Genomic DNA, 16,971 nt, shown 5'->3' with positions numbered 1-16,971 from the left:
CAAATTGAACTATTTAAAATGGAGTACATTAGATAATTTTTCAGTCATCCAGGTAATGGTATCCTTTATTGATAATTGACAATATAAGAGAATACAAGAATAAAAAGGCAAATGTTATTTGTTTGACAAATGGAATAGTGATCTCTGCTGAGCATCTGTGGATCGCGCAGCGAGCGGTTGACACGGTAACGAGGGACTCAACCGCGGTGTTACCGCTGAAACTACAGTAAAACACTAAATACAAGCCCTTAGCTGAGGAGATAATTTTAGGTGCTTCAGCAACCTAACCCCACTATGCGAGGCAGGACTTAACGCTCTTCTTGCTACACGATTGGTTTAAGGTTTCTCCGTTTCTGCTATATGATTGGTTGATGCGTTGGTTGTGTAACCTAACTTTGTTCCAAGGCTTTCTCTCCTCTGTGTGGAGTTGCTTACTTAACCAACCAAGCACTGCTTTCTATCAACGTTTCTATCAAGCATGTATTACATTTATATTGAGTATAAGTTCTATCGCGATAGATATCGTTATCCTTTTATCGCCCAGCCTTAAGTGGACCATGACTATTATGACTAGTTTAGGGCCACTTGGATAGTGTGAAACTTTCTTCAGGATCCCAAAGATAAACCAAAAGAAACAACCAAATACAAAGGTGCGTCCATAGCAAGTCAGACTATAGCCATAGGAATAGCCATGTGAGTTGAACAGGTAAGATTTTAAGTGAGTCCCAAAGCAATTTCCACACTTTGGACCTTTCTTTGAGTCAATGAATAACATCACAGTATATTCAGTGAATGTCTAAATCTATATTATGTGACAGTCTCAGTGTCTCCATGCGTCATTCTCAAGAACACTGCATATTACCAAGCATTTTCCCTTTCACTCTGTGCAAATGCTTCTCAATCAACTATTGTATAACTAGCCACATATTCTTTACAACTATGTGTATACAGCTTTAATATAAATTTGTGTGCAAAATCAAAGACCCATGTTAAAATCACACACTGCACTTTTATTTCACCATCTGTTGCAACTACACTGAACAAAAATATTGAAATAAAAGATTCTAAGACTTTTTCTATGCACATAAAAGGCTTATTTCTCTCAAATTTTGTTCACAAATTTGTTTAAATCCGTGTTAGTGAGCACTTCTCCTTTGCCAAGATAATCCATCCACCTGACAGGTGTGGCATATCAAGATGCTGATTAAACAGCATGATTATTGCACAGGTGTGCCTTGGGCTGGTCACAATAAAAGGCCACTCTAAAATGTGCAGTTTTATCTTGAAAAAAGACATTTATTAGGCACTGAACTATGGATCTCACATGACTAGGGCTACAGATATGCATTTTTTGAAAACCAGTCAGTATCTGGTGTGACCACCATTTGCCTCATGCAGTGCGACACATCTCCTTCGAATAGAGTTGATCAGGTTGTTGATTGTGGTCTGTGGAGTGTTGGTCCACTCCTCTTCAATGGCTGTGCGAAGTTGCTGGATATCGGAGCATTTGCCCACTCAAGTCGGTTAAGACGACGAACTGCAGTCAGGTCAAGACCCTGGTGAGGACGACGAGCACGCAGATGAGCTTCCCTGAGACAGTTTCTGCAGAAATTCTTTGGTTTTGCAAACCAAAACCAAATTCTCGGAAACGACATTGGAGACGGCTTATGGTAGTGAAATGAACCTTCAATTCACGGGCAACAGCTCTGGTGGACATTCCTGCAGTCAGCATGCCAATTGCACGCTCCCTCAAAACTTGCGACATCTGTGGCATTAAAAACTGCACATTTTAAAGTGGCCTTTTATTGTGACCAGCCTAAGGCATACCTGTGCAATAATCATGCTGTTTAATCAGCATCTTGATATGCCACACCTGTCAGGTGGATGGATTATCTTGGCAAAGGAGAAGTGCTCACTAACACGGATTTAAACAAATTTGTGAACAAAATTTGAGAGAAATAAGCCTTTTGTGTGCATAGAAAAAGTCTTAGATCTTTTATTTCAACTCATGAAAAATGAGAGCAAAACCAAAAGTGTTGCGTTTATATTTTTGTTCAGTATACAAATGCCATGGATCAATACCCAAAGAATAACAGAATGCTTATCATTGGAAACTTCTCAATCTCACCAAGAAGACATCTTAGATGATGTGAACACGTAGCCTACAATGTAAACTACCGTTATAAGCAGACAGAGACATGCTGTCTTTAATAGGGCCCGACCGATATGGGATTTTTAGGTCCGATACCAATGTCAAGGGGTAAAAATTTCCCAATTTCTGATATATCTGCCGATATATATATCATTTGTTTTTTATAATGTAAATCAGACATATCCCAGAAATCATCGTTCACATTTGCGTCTTAAAGAGTTAATAATTGCACTGGAGGCAGGATTTGTTTTACTTATGATCAACTTTTATTAATTTAACATTATATATCATCATACATAGAACTAGGGTTTCCGCTAGACTTTTTTTTTTACCGGCCAAAAAGGTCGGTAAGATTTCAGGATTCCGGACAAGTAGAATATATACCGCACATATGTTTTAAATAGGCTAGAGTCAATTTAAATAGCAATAAACAATACAAACCAAATGCAAAGATCCAACAAATATTAACAGTTGGGCCAAACGGGCCTTTTGGCTATCTGATGGAAGAGTCTTGCTGCCTTCAGGCGCTCCTCATAAACTCATAATTCGAAAATTTGACAATCGTAATTACAACTCATTGTGTATTCAAGTAGCCTATTTTTAAGTGAGAAATTACAAAATGGATCCTGACATAATAGTAGCTGTTTTTGCTGGCTATTTTAGAAACAAAGCTTGGCTACTTTGTGCTGCCACAATAGAATGAAGAAGAGAATATTCCCATCAGCTTTGTAACTTATATACAACAATTTTTAGCCAACTATTTATTATTAAAATGAAAGTGACACCTAAATGTTCAACAAAGAGTGAGAATGCCACATCTTGGCATCTTGGCTATCATGTAAAATTCAACTTTGCCATTTGTATTTACCATTTTATTGGGTCGTTAAAGCGCGACCTGCAATTGCAATATTTCTGACAGCATTTGAAGGCAGCATCGGCTTGCTACAGTTGTGACTGAGTGGCGATGTAGAAGTGGGAAAAATGTAGGATAATGAAGTAAATATTGGACTTCTGGACTCACATTGCAATCGTTTCGCTTCAGAACACTGGGATTATGTTGTTTGGAGTAATCTTATGGTCATTGTTGTCCTTTTTGGAGCCATCTTTACACAGAGAATTTGTACCGACATAAAGCTAAAAATACACATTGTTTGAAGATGACATGCTGGTAAAAAGGAGGGCTAGTTATCCCGGTACTGACCAACCTCCCCACCTAGTAAAAAAGCCGGAGCAGAACTGGGATTTCTTCAGTGAAAAGTAGCCTAAAACTGGGCAAACGCACGTGTAAATGGCATGGTAACCATGGTAACATTGAGTGGCACGGAGGCGCAGTGGTACCACTGTTGCCTCACAGCAAGAAGGTCCTGGGTTCGATTCCCGCCTGGGTCGCTGTTGGCACTGGGGGTATGTTCTCACCATGCCCTCGGTGCCTAGTGCCCAGGTGGGTTATCTCGTAAAAGGGGGCCTTTCTGTGTGGAGTTTGCATGTTCTCCCCGTGCTCACTTGGGGTTCCCTCCATATAACATCAATAAGAACCCCCCACTAAAAACATGCAAGGAGCGCGCACACCAGGTCCTGCGCACCTTTCCTTTATACATCCCAATCAACGTGAAATTGAGCACACATGCAAGAGCCTCTCACCCCGCCTTGTCTCCTCCCAGAATTAACTACGTAAATGACTATAAATACGCCCCTCTTGTCACCTTCTTGTCAAAAACGATGGTGAATGTGCCTGTGTTCAGTGCTCCCCTCTCCAAATATTTCCAATGTGCTTTTACGCATGCAGTGTTTTTGTAAATAAAGGTAAAATTGCTGATTGAAAGATTAAAAACAAAACCATATAATGTGACATGTCCAGTGTTCGCAGCGCTGCCGCTCCAAATATGGCAATGTGCTTTTCCATTTGTGGTATTTTTTTCTACACTATTTTTTTGTTTGTTTTACGCACGGGTGGCCTTTCCTTTCTTACCATTCAGTCCCGCAGTCAGCGCACAACTTCGGTGGTTTGTGTGAGCAGGTACTACACACAAATCGTTTGGACATCACACAGTTGTTCCAGGACTTATTCCGAGTGCATCTGCCCACCCGACACTGCGTTTTCTTCCCAGGAGAGATGGATCTGTGCGCCTCGCCTCCTGTGCGCCATAGATCTCTGTGCGCCTCGGCAACTGTACAGTCCCCGACGTGCGTTAACATCTCCATGTCACATAAACAAAGAAAACTGTCCAGTTTACTGGCGATCTTGGTTTTGGCATTGTGAGTAAGGCCTGATGTCATCTGTGGGAAATTAGTTTCACTAGGTTTTCATTGTGCTCAATAAGTCAGACCTACTTGAAGCGAGCCAGAGGAAAGAGAGACGCACATTCACACAAACCAACCAAAAATTAGAGGGATTATGTGTAGCTTAGTGAGATGAGGGTCTAGAGGATAAACTAAACAAAATAAAGTATAGTTCAAGCCATCTATCCAATAGAGTAGTAAACAAAGGAAACATGGACCGTTTATGTTGCTTCGGGAGTATGTCTCAAGATTCTGGGAAAGGTAGATATTTTACGAACGATGTCCATTATGACCTTCCACAATTGCTGCTCCTCATTATAAACTTCAGAAAGATTAGATGCAGCTCCCTCCATGGAGATGGTCTCTAGGAATGTTTGAAGCCACAGTCCCTCTTTCAGCTGATCTGCATCCTTCCAGTTCGTTGCTATCAGTTTTTTAGCTGTCATGCATCCGGTTGTTAAAATTTCTTTGTTGCATTTGGACCAGGTTCCTTCAACAGTGTAATTCAAAAGGCACATTACTGGATCACAATGAACAGTATAGCCAATGATCTTTCCCAGAGATTGCGTAACATTTTCCCAGAAGGTTTTTACTTTAGTGCAAGCCCATACCATATGATAAAAAGTGCCTTTATCTTGTTTGCAGTGCCAACAAAGATCAGAGTCGGATACACCCATCCTATGCAATCGAGCAGGGGTGAAATACGTTCTATGTACAAAATTATAATTGATCATTTTGTTCTTTACCGATTTGGATACTTTGTGAAGTGTTTTCCAGACATGATCCCAGTCTTCAGTTTCCAAGGATATACCTAAGTCGGTTTCCCAATTTCTTTGAACTGCATTCCAATTTTTTCCTGATGTTTTGTTCATCAATTTGTATAATTTCTATGCAATTTTGTCCTTCTGTCTGACCATTAATTCTAGTTTAAACTCAGTTTCTGTCAACCTGGGTATGATTACAGCTTCCCCTAAATATCTGGTCAATTGTAGGGCTGGGTATTGGTACTCAATACCTTTAAGGTATCGACCGAAATAACCCAGTACCAAGTAGTATCGAAACTTCTCCAGTCAAACAATACCTGCATTCGATACTTTTTGTACACAGATCTAGAAAAAAATGACTATTTGTATGGTTTTGCTCGCAGCCAATCACCACAAGCGTTCTTCGATGTAATGCGACGTGTGATTGGCCCACTACCGCAGCAGCTACAACCCATACAGTCTGTGGTGAAGTCGAGCGTGGTGTATGTGACGGAGTTGGCAGTTCAGCGTGCAGAGATGCCACCAAAACGTAAAAAAAAAAGGTATCAAATGAAGTACTCTATTGGTATCGGTATCACTTTAAGGGTACTGGTATTGGTACTGGTATCGTAATTTTTTAAACGATACCCAGCCCTAGTCAATTGTGATCTTATTTGCATATATTTTAAAAAGTCTTTATTTTCAATACCATATGCAGTCTTGCACTCTAATTTACTTCTTTATTAGTGTGCTTGCTGAAAGCAAGTCACACTTATGCACTCGTATTTACTTCTTCATTATACAGTGTTTCCCCTATATGCACCCCTATATGCACCAGGTCATATGACCGCTGCTGCTGAATTATAATTTTTTTTTACGAGAGGAGAGGAGAGGAGAGGGCTCCGTCTTATCTCTTTAGAAACTAACGTTATATTATTTTGCCCTACGGACGCTTCATATCCAGGTCAAGTCACACACCTGTGAGTAAAGCATATAAACAAGAAACTTTGCGCTTACCTGACAATGTCAGCACAACGATTATAACAACAAGCACCGGGTATATGTCAACAATGAAGCAAGTAATGCTGATCACGGATTCAGGATTATCATTTGCAGAAGGGAAAACAGTCCTGCAACTTCACGTGAGTATCGCACAGAAACGTTACAGCAAACGCAATCACCGATTGTTTTCTTCTTCCTGGAGGCGGGCCTTACTATGCACGAGGGCCACCGTGACGCGCGAAAGCTGTCAATCTCAAAGACAACTGACAGATTCCTTCAGAGAGATATTAACGTTACATATTATTTTTGGATTGTTGTAGTATTTGTGTTATGTGATTTTACTGTATATGGGTGGTTGTTGATATAATATATTTTTTGTTCAATAAATGTCAATAATTGTTTTAAAGATTATACTTTTATTATGTTCAATAAAAGTGTATTTTCCTAAATCTTGAGACACCTCATATGTAAGCTAGACAGACATTTCCCCTGCTCATTACTGTGCACAAATGTACTGTATGTACTTAGGCCTCAAGAGCCCCTCTGGTGCCGGCAGACACAAACCTCCTGGCAGGGCGTGCTTTGCAAGCACATTTTTTTCGTGCAAAAAAAAAATATTTTTTTCAGGTGAAGCATGCGCGCCAAGCGCTGTTACAACTCCATCCTAGGGGAAACACTGTTATATCTTTATTTATTCTTCCGCCCTTTTTTTCCGTTTATGCTATTGACGCCGTTCAAACTTTAAAATGTTCAGCATATTTGGGACTAGTGTGCGTGTAATTCTCAAAGTGATACAATTTATAGTTTTTTCGCAATTTACGTTTAAACGCAAGCTTTTGGCCCCATAGAGATTGCTGGCGGAATGTTCAGTCTGCTAGAGTGGATGATGACATCACACACTCTAGGCCATAGAGAGCCTAAGTCCCTCCCCTTCCGGTGGACCACCATGGGACCTTATTTCGGAAAAAAAACGCGATGCCTGTGTGTTTCCTATGTTTCGTTCCATGTTGGTGTTGGTGACGTATATTGTGCGAGACGAGAGATGTAGTTCACTGAGCGGTTTCACACAAAACTAAACGTTACTTTACTGTTTTACAACAAACTGCGACTTTCTTGACTTGAAAAATTATCTTTTAAATTGACAAAACATCATATGTGTAATTCATGGCACAATTCAAACGGGATTAAACAATTATTTGTCTCTCGCCATTGACTACCGTACATATTTTTTCCGAAATAAGGTCCCATGGGGGACAGCGGAAGGGGGGAGACTTAGGCTCTCTATAGAGATATAACACTAGAGGGGACATTACGTCATAGACTGTGGGATAACCGTCCGCCATCTTACCTGGGTACAGTTTACCAGCAACTACAACAGCTGTCTATGGGAAGCAACCACTGTTGTCCTGATTTGGACCAAACTGCTGCACTAAAAGGACCAAAGAGACCAGAGAAGCTGGCATCAACTTCCACACGTCAGTAGAGTAGAAGATAGAGGCTGTTTTATATGCTAAATTTAACTGACACAACTTAAAACACAACATGTCTGGCTAGTAGTAGCCAACAGACTGGAGTTCTATTTGAAACAGTTTGTAATGGTATGTGTTAGTTAGTTAGCTGTTAGATGTAATCTTTACATTTCAGCTGTATGTTAGTTGGCTAGCTCTCTGCTGCCATACAAACACGTTGTTTCTGAGAACAATCAGCACACATCATTCAGCATTATGTCCAACCAGTGTTTATATTCTACTGTGGCAGGTCGCCCCGTAAAGTCGCGACCCGCCATGCTAAACATACGTTCTATAGTGTTTTCTATAGTATTTGTATAGTACTCAGTAGTGGCACCACTGCTGAAAATGCGCCGATTTTTTTAATTGCAGGCTATTTCTGCCAAGACGCACCTTAATGATGGAAGTGGTACATAGTGGCATGTGGTGGCAGACAGAGAGGACATTCATTTGCATATCTGTATAGGCTACTGTGGATTTTAAGTTGATTCAAATGTAGAGATGTTTGTTTTTACTGTAGTAGCCTACTTGTTTACATGATGGCATCTATATAAATTATTTCTTTATGGATTGTAATCTTAAATAAGGCTAAAATGTCATGCCAATAAAGTAAAAAAAAAATGTGAGGGCCTATGTCCATTATTACCTGCTTAAATTGGCTTAGAGCTGTCACACTAACCACTTAATGGCATTACATTTGCCTTTTATTGTATATTTTATCTGGGTGTATTGTTAGGTGTGTTTCAGTGATGTTGATATTTAATTGCTGCCAACATTTGTCTATTGTTACAACAACAGATCATTTGGGGGTTTTACATTAAAAATAAGCAGATTTTCATATATACTCTTAATACAACTACTCAGTACCAAAGAGTACCAAAGAAATCTGAGAATTATAGTCTTCTTGAAAATAGGATTCATAGTTTCTGAAAAGTGCACCATTAAAATACTTCCAGAAGATAATCTTTATGATTTAAAACATAATTACTTAACATAGTTTAGCTATTTTTATTTACAGACTACAAAAAATGCTCATGTTTGGTTCTATTTTAGACAGTCACAGTTGTCTTGCATACAGTGAGCTAAATAAAAAGTAGTAGTGATGTCTCAATAAAAAAATATTAGCATTATAATGGCAGCATAAGCCACTTTCACCATTGATTCCAATGACAGTCAGCTGAGAAGTGTACCCAGGTAAGATGGCTGCCATATGGTCCCATTCCAGAATGGGAATTCTCTATAACATGTCCCCTCTACTGTTATAACTCTATGCTCTAGGCACTCTACAGACGTTAGAGGCTGTGCTTTTTACTGAATATACACATTTTTGTAAACTGTCACCATTTATAGAATTTTAACACTACTTACACATATTACACATCAAACTGTTAAGCTACTTCTTTTGTCTCTCACAATGCAAATATCTAAGTGATAACATTTGTACTTTTTGAGAAATAGACGTTTGTTCAACACTAGTGCTATACTGTGTTTTACAGCATTTTTGCCTCTTTCAACAGCTTTGTCTCTATACACGTTTTTAAACTGTCACTTTTCCCACAATTTTCACACTACATGCATATATTTTACATTACACACACACACAGTACTTCCATTAGAACTACTGCTACTGCCTTTTCTAGTTATGTGACTGCTGAGTCAGCAATCACAGGTATAATATTCCCACTATTTATTTTTATAAGACATCTGTCTCGAGGTTTCGAAGATATTAACTATGAATCTAAGCTTATACTTATATCAGATCTGGCAACCCTTAATGGCAGCACAAGTTCTGCTACAGGAAGGATGTGTAGTTTGTGACAGTGAAGATCTGTTTTTTCTTTTCCGCCACTGACATTTATCTACACACCGGGACAGCAACGCTCTCATTTTGTCCCACAGTTTGTCCAATAAGTATTTTCCAGAGCAGAGTGACCAGTATCATGCATTGTATTAAACTGAAGCGTGAAAAGTGAAATCTATACATTTATATCATATCGCCGTTTTACCGATGCATGCAGCACTGGCTCGTCAGCTGCGGGGGATTCAGGGAGAGAGAGAGAGAAGACTGGACTGTAACTTTGGAACACTTCCAACACTTCCACAAGATCAATTATGGATGTATGGACTTTTCTTCTTCATGATAAGTCTACAGAGGAGTTAGGCGGCACGGACCTTCATCTATAACGGTTCTGGCCATTGTCGCGATTTTCAACACAGAGGGAAAAGCCGGTAGGCCGTGTAAACACACACACACACACACACACACAGCTACTGGTACGTATATAGTACCAGTACCTATACCAGTATGTGCCAGTACCAGTACGTGTATAGTCTGCCACACACATTACACATCGGTACACATCCACCCACACGCACACACACAGCTACTGGAACATATATAGTACCAGTACGTGTACCAGTATGTGCCAGTACCAGTACTTGTACAGTCTGCCACACACACACTACACATCGGTACACATCCAGCCACGCACCCACGCACACACACAAAGAGAGACACACACACACACAGCTACTGGTACACACTGGTGTATATAGGACCAGTATCAGCACCAGTATGTAGATGCAGTCAGTTGATGTTACCTATCCTGTTTTACCAGGAGAGCGAGACAGCAACTGAAGAACAGGGAGAGAGTGAAGCAGATGAGACAGAGACAACAAGTGGAGACAGACAGAAATATGTGACATAGATACAGCCATAGGATAAGAAAGAGGGAAAGAGGAGAACGATAGATCAGTCACAGACAGCCAACAGAAAGGGTGAGCTGTACCCACACTAAACTGCACCAGTTTTTTTAAGTGTGTCTTCTTCATCTGTCTTTATTTTCACACACACAGATACGGATGTACACACACACACTAGATATTTGTTATTATGGTTACAGTTTGCACTTTCAGCAATCACACGCATTTTCTCCAGAAAATGCACCTTTCTATTTTAGGAATGAGATCGCATAGAGGTATGAATCGAGATCCCGATTTTAATACGATTAATCGTGCAGCCCTAAATAATAGTAAACTTTATTTCTGATAGAAAAGTTCAAAGACCATTTTACCAATACATCGTCCTGTCTGGAACAACAAAAACTCCAACAACTTCATCTTTCAGCGCACCATATAGCCTATTAGTCTCAACGGAGTTAAATATAACATTTATAGATGTGTGCATTGACATCCCTTTGTTCTGCAAGCGTGATTTTTATTCTAGCGCCAGTAAATAGGTTAACATATTGTCACCATATTGTTATGGTGTGAGCATAAGAATAATGCACATCAGATCATAAATTAGACCTAGCCTACTCATGTGTGATCAATCAATATGCTATTATGGCTCACAATATATTGCGGTGTTGCTGTGTAATGATACAGTGGCTGCTTTGGCTTGAATCTCCATAGTTTTATGCATCTGGCCTGGTGTAGTCAGCATGTTTGTGGACAGCAGCGATGCTGACTTTCATGTCAAATATGGAATAGCAATGAATAAAAAAAAGGCCAATCTACCACAATAATTTAGCTTAGAGGCTATCATTATGCCTAATTCGGTTGTACCCTAAGATTTCTCAATTACCAGATCATACCAATGTATATTTTTTTCTTAATTAAAAAAATGGCAAATATGACAAAAGAAATGTACAAAAAATTGAGTCACAACTACACTATAACCATCTGTGGCAAACCAATGTATTCATAATTGTGTAGAGGGCCTGTGAATTGACCTTTCCCACATCCCCAAATTTAAAAGTTATATAGAACACAAAGAATAGCCGGATGTATTGTATCTCTGCAGACACCACTGGAACATTTATCCAGGAACCTGCAGGGCTGCCAAGCATGCAGCAATATGTGCCAGGACAGTACATTGCTGCTGTATATGACCAGAAGTGGTACGTGGGCAGCATTGTGAAGTGTGATGAGGAGAAGCCGGACGTTCTTGTGTCCTTCATGGCTCAGCTGGGCACTTCAAGATCATTCAAGTGACCAGGACGCGCTGATGAGTGCTGGGTACCACTCGGGCACATACTGTCTGTTCTTCCGGTGCCATCCACAACATCCAATGGCAGACAGTATCATTTTGAGGATAAGGACATTAAAAAGATAAAAGATGCATTCCAGAGCTTTGCAGATGTACATTTCTGAAAGCCATGTATAGCTCCAGTTATTACTTTTTTGTCATCTTTGCCATAATTTTTTTTCAATGAAGGAAAAAGACACATTTCTAATTTTTTAATTATTTTTACTTTAGAACCTCTTCTTTATGGACACAAAAGACTAGCTTCCGACCATGTGTCTCACAGTTGGTTTTTGACCTTTGAAATTTGACAATTTCATTCTGGAGTCAGATTCACAACGTTTTTGGCTGCCATAGGCACACATCACAAAATCAAGTGCTGCAAATGCTTGAATCTTGTAGTCTACCTACAAGTGTCTCTGTAAAAGAAAAAATAGTGGAGCTGCTACCTCTCTCAGTGTCACTTTTAGACCCCTAAACTTGCTCCAAATCATAGGCGAAATTTGTCATTTTGACCCCCCTTGCTACAAAATTGGGGGAAATTCAGTACATGATCAGTGAGCTTTAATATTTGGGCTTTCTTCATCATTTATGTGTATCTTCCGCCAGGAGAAAAATGATCAAAATCAAACGTTTGAGCTGGGGAAATTCCTGAAATTTGGTTGATTTGACAGGGAATGACCAAAGTTGTTTTGGTCCTACCGGCTCTCCTCCTCCTCTCCTTTCCTCCTGCTGCCAGTGTGATTGCAGAGTGACGTCAGGCCCTTCTGCGGCACACCGCCACAATATTGGCACTGAGGCCACTGAATCAAAAGTTGGTCAATGTATAGAAATTGATCAAACGTGATCTCTAATGCACCAATGTGCGCATCACGTCATGTCTGTCATTTGGCGATTCACAGACCAGCAGAGCAGCAGCATTGTCAATCTGACAAGAGCCTGAAAGTAAAACTTAAAATTCCACAATTTGCTCCATGCTCCTGTGTTAGTAATGGTATCCAGCTGTGATGTCTGGGTGGGGGTGACACAGAACCAAATTAACTGTGGCACTCGTGCAAGTACCGAACCGTGAGGTTTTTTTCGGGAACCGTAACCCTAATCTGACATTAGAAGAATTGCCACCTGCCGCCACTTCCTTACTGGCTTCAAAATTCAGTGTTTTTTGGGGTTTTTTTGTTGTTGTTTTTTTTTTGGGGGGGGGGGGTATTCATAAGTTATTGGGGGGGTTATTCATAAGTTCAAAGTTGGGAGACAGGAAACACAGGGAGAAAGAGTAATGACATAGGGATGTTAATCGACGATCGATTAATCACTGTTAAGAATTTGATCGATCAAGCATATATTAACTGATTAATCGACAATGTAGGCCATGTGCTATTTCTCATTTTTTGCTGAAATCATTTACCATCACGAGGGCACAATTTAACTTCACCACTTATACAGAGGAAGAAGAAAGCCAAGCAAACAGGCGAAAAGTCCAGTGTAGGAGCATTACACCCGAAAAGACAACAGTGTTCATTGTAAACATTGTAATACAAAGTTGAAATATAAGCACAATGAAAGAGAATGCATTCCCCCAGCTGGTGAAGTTGGCGAAAACTATTTCTGATTCTGTGCATAACTTGAATAAGAAAATGAATAAACATATTTTGAAAAAAATAAATATATAATGGCCAGAGCTCCCCGGTGGTTCAACTGGTAGAGTGTGTACCTTTCAGGCTAAGTCCTAATCACAGCGGCACGGGTTCCAATCCTGTCCATGCCCTTTGCTGCATGTCATCCCTCTCTCTGCCCTGTCATTCCTGTCTCTCTCTACTGTGAGCAGAAATGCCCCTCCATATATAACATGTCATAGTTTCCCTTATGGCTTCAATTTATTTAGCATCAGCTATGGCTCGGTACTGCTGATATTGACAAAGAAACCAAACCATAAACAACGTGCTGTCAGTTAAGCATCACATTCACTGAGATATGTCAGAGAATGATGACTGACCAGAGATGCCTGTATGGCCTATTGGTATCAGAGTCAGACTACAGCAACAGAACCTCTGGCATGCCATGTGTGTGAGTACATTAATCTGTAATATTATGCTGATATTAGTCAAGAATCACCCTGACAGCAGCATTCCTCTGAGTGTCTCTGTTGTAATAACTGACATCTACATCAATACTTTACAGTCTACTCCAAACCTATCCTTATTGGCATCAGACGGGCCAAAGTACTGATGACTGGATGTTTCCAAGAAAACACTGACAGAGAATCCAGTGGCTCTATGAACAAACCTTATGAAGAAATTATTACAATTGTGAAACCTACGCAAGGAAGGAAGCATCAACTGGAACAGAGGGTTTGTGTGGCTTTCTACTTGAGGCAATGTTTGTTCTAATTACTGAGTTTACTTGCGTTTTCCCTGATCAATACGCCACTATAATCCAAACAAGAATAAGATATTGGACCGTTTCTCCTTTATTCATTCAGCAGTGATGAGCCAATACAGCTAGAGGACTACTGCTAGAAAGAAAAAACAATTTGGATTCATTTTACCTCCAAACAGAAACAAGTAAAGGACCACTTGACACCTTTATCATAATAAAGTATCCAGAGTCAATAAGAATATTTTGAGAGTTGCAATCTGCACCAGAACATAAGTGGGACCGAAAAAGTGGAACAAGCGTGAAAATCCCTTCCACGGCCAAGCACAATAAATATACAAGAGTTTAGTTTTACAGTACACAAATGGTCCAAGGGCATACTATAGAGGACATGCTACAGACAGCAAACTGTACATATCACTCAAGACAGATACAATACAATCAATATTCTGCAGCTACATGGCATTCAATTTCAAGCTTCATGCTATTCAGTGTGGTTGCAGCCATCTGTTCTTATGTTTTGTGAATGTACTTACGTATGTATTGCCTTTTTGAGTGTTAAAGCCTGCCACAACAATTTTTTGCGACTAATGATACAACCAACTTTGGCAAGGGATGAGGTCAAATTTGTCTTTTGACAGGGGCCAAAAATTGATCAAATTCAATTCATGAGACTAACATAACGCTATTGCTAAATAACTTAAATCGACACACAGACTACTCTTTGAGCTTGCTAACTGGGTTTAGCCTTGTAGCATACACTGAGGCCTGATATGTTAGTAAGATAAAAAAATATATATAATAATAATCTTTAAGACTGAATTATCAATGTTGCAAATTCTCACCATAGAGGCGAGGCATAAATTATCGTTTGGGTTTGCAGTAGGCATTACAAAACGTTCACACTGTCCTATGTTTATGCTTTTCTTGAACCCAAGAGTGTGAAGCTGCCCTCACAAATAACATCATCACGTTCCTTGTTTTGACTGGTCAGGGACTACATCACACCAGGACTGGATCACCACCACATCATTGGCCAATCCAATCACCCCTTGCATACCCGCCTCCATATTGATGTCAGCAACTAGAGCAATTAGATGGATGATAACTGATGAGAAGCAAAATGTCGCTGAAAAAGAAAATGTTTGGTCAGAAAAATCCTCTCTGGATAAATAAAGTTAAAAAACTACAGTAGTTTACTGGACGGGTCCAATCTTTAGTGAACAGTGAAAAGAGGGGAGAATACACAACCCTGAACCAGCCACCCAAAAACAAATACTGTACCAACCTAAAACACCTTTGCAATAAAAATCGAAACATTCATAGGGGTGAGACACTAGTAACCCTACTAACCATATTGTATCCATCAAATCACTACGCTCCCTCAGGCCATGAGAAATCCAATCAGTATCAGTCCCATGCTGGATTTGTTTTGGCCAACATCAGCATGGGTGGCTGTACAGCTTCTACTGACCTGCTGCCATGTAGGTCAAACATGGCAAGTTGGTAAGCTATTAATGACATATTTTGGTTGAATTAAATGCATTAGGCTACATCAGAACAAACTTGAAAGACTTGTACTTTAATTGCATAGCCCATACAATTCTTTATTTGAAAATATTTGTTTCAGCAAGCAGAAAACTCGCACACCCAAAAAGGTTTGTGCTGGTGCGTTGGAGAAAAGCAAGAGACTCAACAATTAAAGAACTCCTGCACTCTACTACTTGCAATGCAGCACCTTTTTTAATAAGTAATGAGTAACGTTTTGGTCCAAATGGACCTCAAACTAACAATAGAACACAAATTTTGTGGGTACAGGGCATAATAATAGGTTGGGGAGTCACTGTAGCTGAAATTCAATGCACGTGTTTTTTATAGCAGTAAAAAAAAAAAAAAAAAAAAAGGCCTATGATCTGCTGCACCTAAACGCGGTCTCCCGTGCACTGCAGCTACTATTAGGCTACAAACTGAAACTATTACACAATTATCCTATTTCACTAGCAGTTTGCACAGACTAACAAAAAGTGACAGCTGAATATCTGAGGGATTCAGGTCCATGCAGTGCAGTTTGCGGTGTAGAAACCTAACTCTTGTGTTCCCATAGTAGGCCTATACCAGTTCAATGTTGGAGAGCGACAGTCCCCAAACCAGACGAGGTCTGAATAAAATGCAAGAGCCAAAATGTCTGTTTTTGTCTGTTTTGCTGTAGAAAATACAATCGGTAGTAGTAAATAGGTAGTAAATATGATAAATTGTGAATACATAGAACAGCTATTAGAGGAGTAGAGCTGGACAAAGCTTTTCCAAAACCCCTAAACTGAACTTTTCCAACTTGGCCATTCCAGCAGGCACACCAGTGCAGCTGCACCAGGAAATAGCGGAGGCCTAGACGGAACGACAGCTTGTTACACCTCTAATTCAGGCAATTTCATCGTTGCAGCGCACAAAAACTTATAGCCATGTCCTCCGAAGAATACCTAAGCTACACTCTGTTGGCCACTTTGTGGCCAAATGTCTTTACTTACCCACAAAGTGCAATTCTCCCGTGGCTGGATGTCGGTCTGTTTCCCTATGGCCGCAGCAGGAACTTACTCCAGGTCACGTGTCGGGCTGTCATGGCGCGGATTGGCCGGTTGTCAAATCGAAGCTTGCATGGAATGTAGGGAAATGTAGTTTTCAAATGTGTTGGAAAAACACTTCAAATACATTTTATGAAGGCAGTTTTGGTTCAAAATGGTATTTTTGTTTATGGTGGAACTTGATATGAATGCCTATCATGATTTGAATGATATGATGATGATAATAATAACAATAATAATAATAATAATCATCATCATCATCATCATCATCATCATAATAACAACGATAGTAATAATAATAATAATA

At 39.9% G+C, this 16,971-nt stretch overlaps 1 protein-coding gene across 2 annotated transcripts in view; it reads right to left on the bottom strand.

Moving 5' to 3' along the window:
- The window catches only part of mtm1 (myotubularin 1), a 171,275-nt gene extending 154,574 nt beyond the window's left edge, over nucleotides 1–16,701 (bottom strand). For both annotated transcript variants that reach the window (XM_078291627.1, XM_078291628.1), the window contains exon 1: nucleotides 16,611–16,701. The gene's annotated coding sequence lies outside the window, so the exon portion shown is untranslated. The remainder of the gene's footprint in view (nucleotides 1–16,610) is intronic.
- Nucleotides 16,702–16,971: the final 270 nt, after the last annotated feature.

Source organism: Centroberyx gerrardi, chromosome 23 (assembly GCF_048128805.1).
Source record: "Centroberyx gerrardi isolate f3 chromosome 23, fCenGer3.hap1.cur.20231027, whole genome shotgun sequence".
Lineage (NCBI taxonomy): Eukaryota > Metazoa > Chordata > Actinopteri > Beryciformes > Berycidae > Centroberyx > Centroberyx gerrardi.
The sequence above is the reverse complement of the archived record's forward strand: the minus strand, read 5'-3'. Positions and strand labels throughout refer to the sequence as shown.